Genomic DNA, 8,603 nt, shown 5'->3' on the forward strand with positions numbered 1-8,603 from the left:
TGAAGACCCAACACAGCCAAAAATAAATAAATGAATAATTTTTAAAAAAATAATAAATTGTCCACTGTGATTAGAAAGTGCTGAACAAGAACTTGGATCCAGACCACATTTATATCACTATGTGTGCTGCTGTCCAAACATAAAACCAATCCCTTTTTTCCAGATCTCAAGGAGCTTAACATCCACTGGGGAAAACTATGTGAAGGCTCTGATCCGGACTTTATCATTTTTAAAGTCTAAAGCAGGTCCTGGCCAGCATTTTCCATAAAGAACTAGATAATAAATATTTCAGGCTTTGAGGGCCATATAGCCTCTGCTGAAACTACTCAGCTCTACAATTGTAGCATGAAAGCAGCCAGAGGCAGTATGTAAATGAATTGGCATGGTTGTGTGCGAATAAAACTTTATTTACAAAAACTATTTGCAAAAACATTCTGTGAGGGGCTTCCCTGGTGGCGCAGTGGTTAAGAATCCACCTGCCAATGCAGGGGACACAGGTTCGATCCCTGGTCCGGGAAGATCCCACATGCCGCGGAGTAACTAAGCCGATGCACCACAACTACTGAGCCTGCGCTATAGAGCCTGCGAGCCACAACTACTGAAGCCCAAGTGCCACAGCTACTGAAGCCCGTACGCCTAGAGCCCGTGCTCCGCAACAAAGAGGAACCACTGCAATGAAAAGCCCGCGCACTGCAACGAAGACTCGCCCCCGCTCGCCGCAGCTAGAGAAAGCCTGCACGCAGCAATGAAGACCCAACGCAGCCAAAAATAAATAAAAAATAAATAAATTAATTAATTAAACAAAAAACAGGCTGTGAGCAAAAAACCAAAAAAAACAGACAAGCATCCATATTTGGACAGAGAGCCAATAGTTTGCTCACCCCTGCCCTAGACAATCAATAAAACAAGCATTAGTTTGTAGCAGTTGCTGAATTCTGTGGTATAAGTACCCCTATGGCCAGTTTCAAACTACCAACGTAAGGTAGTTTGAACTTGGAGTTGAGAACAGTATAAGTAGTAACGTATCACACAGAAAAATAGACAAAAGCCTAGGTAGTACTAAAATGTAGTGAAATACTTAGGAAATGATGAGATTTGAGCATTTATTACCTTTGTTTTCATGATAGTTTATTTAGTTGTAAGTTTATATTAAATTTTTTCCTGCTTTTTAATGTAATTTTTAATATACATAATTTAATTTTAAGTAATCTGGTATTTAAAAAAATTTTTTCGCAAACTTCTTGAAAAATTCACAGTGGGCTCTCCTGAGCCTGTAGGAACTGCTCTGCTCTGGTTGCCTGAGGTTTAGGGGGCGGGAGGCCCCCATGACTGGGGAAAGGGCAGAGGGCATCAGTGGCCCTGGAGGAGGAGCAACTGCTATGACATCAGGGCCCAGGGCACATCAAAGGGTTTTCTCTTTCCTCTCTGGCCAAACAACTATCTCGTCAGTTGCTCCATTATTTGCATAAGTCCAGGGTGAGGTTACTCAAGATCAGCCACTGATCCCTTTCGAACTGAACCTGCGTCCCCACCATCCAAAGTCCCTAAACTTTTGAACATCTGACACCCTTCAGTTCGGAACACTGACTTTCATTCTTCACAAGGGCAATAGGGGAGTTAGCTTTGGCCTCCGATTTGCTGTGTTGCCTTCAACATATTGCTTAACCTCTCTGAACTCCCTTTTTCCATTTCTGAATATTAGGGAGCGCTCTTATGAGTCTTCGGTACCTACAGGGATAGGAGTGACTATGTGTCCAGTGCTTTGCATTTAATATAACAGCCCTATGAAGTAAGTGTTATTATTATACCCATTTTACAGTTAAGGAAACTGAGGCTCGGAGAAGCTAAGTGGCTCATACTATAAGTGGTAGAGTTGGGATTCATTCCCTCTACTCCCAGTCCAAGTTTCTCATTTTTTTCTGGTGTGTCTCCCTGCGTCTGGAGATCTTCAAGATTTTTACAGATGGGGCTTCCCTGGTGGCATAGTGGTTAGGAATCCGCCTGCCAATTCAGGGGACACGGGTTCTTGCCCCGGTCCGGGAAGATCCCACATGCCACGGAGCAACTAAGCCAGTGCGCCACAACTACTGAGCCTGCGCTCTAGAGCCTGCCTGCCACAACTACTGAAGCCCCCATGCCTAGAGCCCGAGCTCCGGAACAAGAGAAGCCACTGCAATGAGAAGCCCATGCACCACAACAGAGAGTAGCCCCCACTCACCGCAACTAAAGAAAGCCCGCAAACAACCTAAATGCCCATCGACAGACAAATGGATAAAGAAGATATGGTACATATATACAATGGAATATTACTCAGCCATAAAAAGGAACGAAATTGGGTCATTTGTAGAGACGTGGATGGATCTAGAGACTGTCATACAGAGTGAAGTAAGTCAGAAAGAGAAAAACAAATATCGTATATTAACGCATATATGTGGAACCTAGAAAAATGGTACAGGTGAACCGGTTTGCAGGGCAGAAATAGAGACACAGATGTAGAGAACAAACGTATGGACACCAAGGGGGGAAAGCGGCGGGGGTGGTGGTGGTGGTGGTGGGATGAATTGGGAGACTGGGATTGACATATATACACGAATATGTATAAAATAGATAACTGATAACCTGCTGTATAAAAAAATAAATAAAATTCAAAAAAAAAAAAAAGCCCGCGTGCAGCAACGAAGAACCAATGCAGCCAAAAATAAATAAATAAATAAATAAATTTATTTAAAAAAAGGGGGGGGGTCTGAGTAGTCATTAGTCCTGGGACTTGAAACCCAAATGCCCCAGAAGCCAGGAGAGTGACGTAGAAGAGAGAAGAGCTGGGTGGAATTGTGGAGTCGTATGCTCACGCCTTGCCAACAAGGGTGATGATTACTCAGCTTCAGCCAGTTATCCTCTGTGGGGATGTGGGCTAGTTTGGCCAGATTTTGTTCAAGAGAAGCTGGAAATTTGAATTTTTATGTGAAATCCATTGATTTAAAAATTGTTCTGTTTTTGGGAATTCCCTGGCCATCCAGTGGTTAGGACACCGCACTCTCACTACCAAGGGCCTGGGTTCAGTCCTTGGTTGGGGAACTAAGATCCCACAAGCCTCGCGGTGTGGCCAAAAAAAAAAAATTGTTTTAATTCCATTAATAGGAAATAACCAGAATAGGTAAATCCATAGAGACAGAATGCAGATTGGTGGGTCGGAGGCTGGGAGGAGGGAGGACTGGGGAGTCACTGCTAATGGCCATGGGGGTTTCCTTTTGGGGTGGTGAGAATGTTTTGGAGCTAGAGGTGGTGGTTACACGACATTGTGAATGTACAAAATGAATCGTTCACTTAAAAATGGTTAATTTTATGTCATGTGGCTTTCATCTCAATAAAAAAAATTGTATTTGTTCTAACATTTTTTATGACTGTGTTTTTTGATATTGATAGAAAGTATTTTTATTGATAGGTTAATAATACACATAGAAAAATGCAAAAAGTATATGGCTTTCTGAATTTTCACAAACTGACCACACCTGTTTAACCAGCTCAGATATACATTTTATTTTATATTTTGTAACAGAATTAATGCAAGCTGATATAGAAAAAAATACACATAATTGAAAGTGAAAAAAAAGAGAGAGAAAAAAGGAAAAAGAAAGTAAAGAAAACTAACCCATTCATAATCCTTCAACCACAGAAAACCACCATGGACAATTTGGGCATATCCACCCAGACCGCCTTCTAAAAATGTATAAACACATGATACTTTTCTGTTACATTTTGTGTATACTTTGTAAACACTGTTCATGCTAATAAATACCTATGTTGATCATAAGTGTGCGTGTGTTTCTTTGAAAGGCCGTGTCGTGATTATTTTAACCAACCTCTAGAACCAAATGTTTAGGTTGTTGCCAAAATCTTGCCATTAGAAACAGCACCTACAATGATCTATCTCACTTGAAGTTACAGTTTTGTGCTCTTAAACAATTATTCCTGTGTTAAATTACTCTGAATTCATATTAGCAAATATCTTATTTTCTAAATTGCTTTCTCTCCTGCCCTTTCTACTCTGCCCAGGTACTAAATATTAACGATCTTACATGTATAATCCCCTACCTCGCTTCATGCTTAGGCAATCATATACAAGCATATTACAGGCACATATAAGGGGGAAATGACTTTGTTGTATGAAAACAGTATCATGCACTTTGTGGCTCTCTGCATCTTAACTTTCCCAAATGTTTAAGTATTGGCACCTGTGCTGGATATTCTGTGTGCCCCTCCAAGGCTCTTCCCTCTCTGTCTTACTCTACGCCCCAAGCCCCTTCGCTCTCCGGCAACCAGAGGCTCCAGCAAATGAGAGGAGATGGGAGGAGACCGGCAGTGGGGGGATGGGGGGTGGGGGAGCCCCCTCTGCCAGATGTTTTCTTAAAAATATTTATTTATTTATTCATTTGGCTGCTCCGGGTCTTAGATGCGGCATGTGGGATCTTTAGTTGGGGCATTTGGAATATAGTTCCCTGACCAGGGATTGAACCCGGGCCCCCTGTATTGGGAGCGTGGAGTCTTAGCCACTGGACCACCAGGGAAGTCCCCAGATTTTTTTTTAACATCAGCTGTGTTCCTCTACTGAAGACCACACTCCTATGGGTGGCTACGACCCTCTCTGGGATCCCAAACTGCTCCCTCCCCTTGCCCCTTCAGATCTGGGAGTGATAGCCCACCCCACCGTTGCTAGTCCTAGCCAGTTTCATTATCCCTTATTTGCTCCCTTAAACTTGCCGGTGACTCTGTAAATAACCTTTTCATTAAACATACCTTAAATACCCTCCTGAGTATGCCCGCTATTTCATGATGGGGCCCTGAACTGACTCAGCAACTAAAATTCTTAAAACTCTCAGTGAGCCAACTCACACAAACGTGACACCAGTTAAGACCCTGGAGGGAATTCCCTGGTGGTCCAGTGGTTAGGACTCCACTGGAGTTAGGACTCCACTGGTTAGGACTCCGGGCCTTGGGCCCGGGTTCGATCCCTGGTCAGGGAACTAAGATCAAGCTTCGGGATGTGCCCCCCCCCCAAAAAAAAGACCTTGGAGTCCAGCCTCTTGATTTATAGATGCAGGTACTGAGGGTAATTGACGTCCCAGTTTGCCTGGCTCCCAGTAGGCCAGGGCAGAGGGAAAATATGGAAGATCTGCAGGGTCCTGGAGGCGGGGAGTATGATTGTGACCGCCCAGGTCTTGTGGGTACCTCTCGGGTCTACTTCCCAATTCCCTTTCTCCTGGCCTCCTTCTTGTTCTGAAATGAAAATGAGAAAGGTATGGATGTTTGGAAGAGGCAAACAATTTAAGTTCTCCTACATCTTGGCAGCTTTGTAAAACAAAGGCTATGTTGCCTGCCTGTGGCCACTGCAGGTAAGATGAACCAGCACACGTGCACCGTAATGTTCACTGCAGCACTCTTTACAATAGCCAGGACATGGAAGCCACCTAAATGCCCATCGGCAGAGGAATGGATAAAGAAGATGTGGCACATATATACAACGGACTACTACTCAGCCATAAAAAGGAACAAAAGATTACCATTTGCAGCAACATGGGTGGACCTAGAGATTGCCATACTGAGTACACTGAAGTACACTGAAGACACAGAAAGACAAATATCATATGATATTGCTTATATGTGGAATCAAAAAAAAAGGGTACAAATGAACTTATTTATAAAACAGAAGTAGAGTCACAGATGTAGAAAACAAATTTATGGTTACCAGGGGATAAGGTGGGGAGGGATAAATTGGGAGATTGGGATTGACATATACACACTACTATACATAAAATAGATAACTAATAAGGACCTACTGTATAGCACAGGGAACTGTACTCAATACTCTGTAATGGCCTATATGGGAAAAGAATCTTAAAAAAAGGAGTGGATATATGTATATGTATAACTGATTCACTTTGCTGTACACCTGAAACTAACACAACATTGTAAATCATCTATGCTCCAATAAAAATTAAAAAAAGATGAACCAGAACAATCAGAATAGGGAAGGAGCAGATTATTCCCTCCGTGTGTTCCCTTAGAATCCTTGATTAAACACTCAGTCAAACATCTGAAGCTAAGCCGCAGTTCACAGCCTCTGAGTCCTCAGTGCGTGGGACACACAGGTAAACATGCATTTATGATACCAGATGGAAAGTGCAGTAAACAGTCCAGCTTTGGAGCAGGTTAGACGATGATTCCCAGGAGAGGTGATTTGAGCTGGATGGATCTTATTATTTTATTTTTATTTATTTATTTATTTATTTATTTATTTGGGTCTTCGTTGCTGTGCGCAGGCTTTCTCTAGTTGCGGCGAGCGGGAGCTACTCTTCGTTGCGGTGCGCAGTCTCCTCATTGCGGTGGCTTCTCTTGTTGTGGAGCACGGGCTGTAGGTGCTCAGGCTTCAGTAGTTGTGGCACGCGGGCTTCAGTAGTTGTGGCTCGCGGGCTCTAGAGTGCAGGCTCAGTAGTTGTGGCTCGCTGGCTTAGTTGCTCCGCGGCATGTGGGATCTTCCTGGACCAGGGCTCGAACCTGTATCCCCTGCACTGTCAGGCAGATTCTTAACTACTGCGCCACCAGGGAAGTCCAGAGCTGGATGGATCTTAAAGGAGGAGCTGAAACCAGACTGGCCTGAGATGATGTCCTAGAGAAGGGATGAGCAGGTGCTAAGACCCAGTGCTGAGGGAGACTGAGCGATAAATGTGCCAGAAACTGCTGGCAATTTAGTGTGGCTGGATATAAGTTTGTGTGTGTGTGTGTGTGTGTGTGTGTTGGGGGCGGGCGTAGGGGTCAAAAGTCAAGCAGGGATCAGAAAGGTCTTGAAGGATAAGAGAAGGTGCTGGAAAGCCATTGAAAGCTTTTAAGCAGCGGAGTGACAATGTTATTCCTTGGGTAGGTTATTCTGGCTGCTGTGTGGAGAATGGATGGAAGCGGCAGCTGGAAGCTGAGACAAGTTGAGAGGCCTCGGAAATCTGGGGTGGTGGGATGAGAGCAGAGGTGGAGGTGATGGAAAGGCTTTGAGAGCTATGAAAGCATATGAAGGGACAGGATCTAGGTCCATTATAATAATAACAACTTAATATAGTGACTTAAACAATAGCTCTGGTTTCTGACTGTATAGGAAAACAATTTTTTTTGGAAAAATAAATTTCAAACCTCAGAATAGTTGCAAGATAGTTTCCATGAACAACTATATACCCTCACTGAGATTTACCTATTGTTACATTTTGCCTCTTTTTCTCACTGTCTCATTTTATACATACATACATATATGCATACTTATGTGTGTGTATAGCTTCTTTTCCTGAACAACTTGCAAATTTGTTTCAGAAATCATGACACTGAACCTCTAAACACTTCAGCATTCATCTCCTTTTATTAAAATAAATTTATTTATTTATTTTTGGCTGTGTTGGGTCTTCGTTTCTGTGTGCGGGCTTTCTCTAGTTGCGGCGAGCGGGGGCTACTCTTCATCGCGGTGCGCGGGCTTCTCATTGTCGTGGCTTCTCTTGTTGCGGAGCACAGGCTCTAGACGCGCAGGCTCAGCAGTTGTGGCTCACGGGCTTAGTTGCTCCGAGGCATGTGGGATCTTCCCAGACCAGGGCTCGAACCTGCGTCGCCTGCACTGGCAGGCAGACTCCCAACCACTAAGCCACCAGGGAAGCCCAGCATTCATCTCCTTTGAATAAGATTTTCTAATATAATCACAATACCATTATCCTACTAAGGAAATTTAATATCCATACACTATAATATGAAGTCCATATTCAAATTTCACCAATTGTTTTTTTTTTTAATTTATTTGGCTGCACCAGGTCTTAGTTACGGCATGCGGGATTTCTTAGTTGTGGCATGCATGTGGGATCTAGTTCCCCGACCAGGGATGGAACCTGGGCCCCCTGAATTGGGAGCGTGGAGTCTTAGCCACTGGACCACCAGGGAAGTCTCCTAATAATGTCTTTTATAGCTGCTGGTTTTTATTTTTAAAATTCAAAGATTGTGTGTTGCAGCTAGTTATTGTGTCTCTCTCCTTTTTCTTTTCTTGCATCAATGTTAGAAATGTTTATTTAAGAGATAATTGAGGCAGGAGTTCCCTGGTGTTCTGGCGGTCCAGTGGTTAGGACTTGGAGCTTTCACTGCAGTGGCTGGGGTTCAGTTCCTGGCTGGGGAACGGAGATCGTGCAAGCCATGGTGCGGCTAGAAAAAAAAAAAAAGAGATAATTGAACAAAATGTAGGAGGCCTAATGTAATCAGTTCTACTTTTTTCTGTATAAAGGTTATTTTAGCAACTTTTTATTTTGAAATAATTTCAAAGTTACATAAAAGTTGCAGTGATAGTACAAAGAATGTTCCTATATGTTTCACCCAGAGTCACCAATGATTTACACTTTGTCACTTTTACCTTTTCATTCTCTTGTCTACAAATCTATCTACATATATATAGAGATTTTTTTCTGAACCATTTGAAAGTAAGTTGCTTCTCCTGCCTCTAAATACTACAGGGTGCATTTTCTAAGGACATTGTCTTAAATAACCCAATACGAGTATCAAAATCAGGGAATTTAACATTGGTACTATATTAA

Source organism: Eubalaena glacialis, chromosome 15 (assembly GCF_028564815.1).
Source record: "Eubalaena glacialis isolate mEubGla1 chromosome 15, mEubGla1.1.hap2.+ XY, whole genome shotgun sequence".
In the NCBI taxonomy this organism is placed as follows: domain Eukaryota; kingdom Metazoa; phylum Chordata; class Mammalia; order Artiodactyla; family Balaenidae; genus Eubalaena; species Eubalaena glacialis.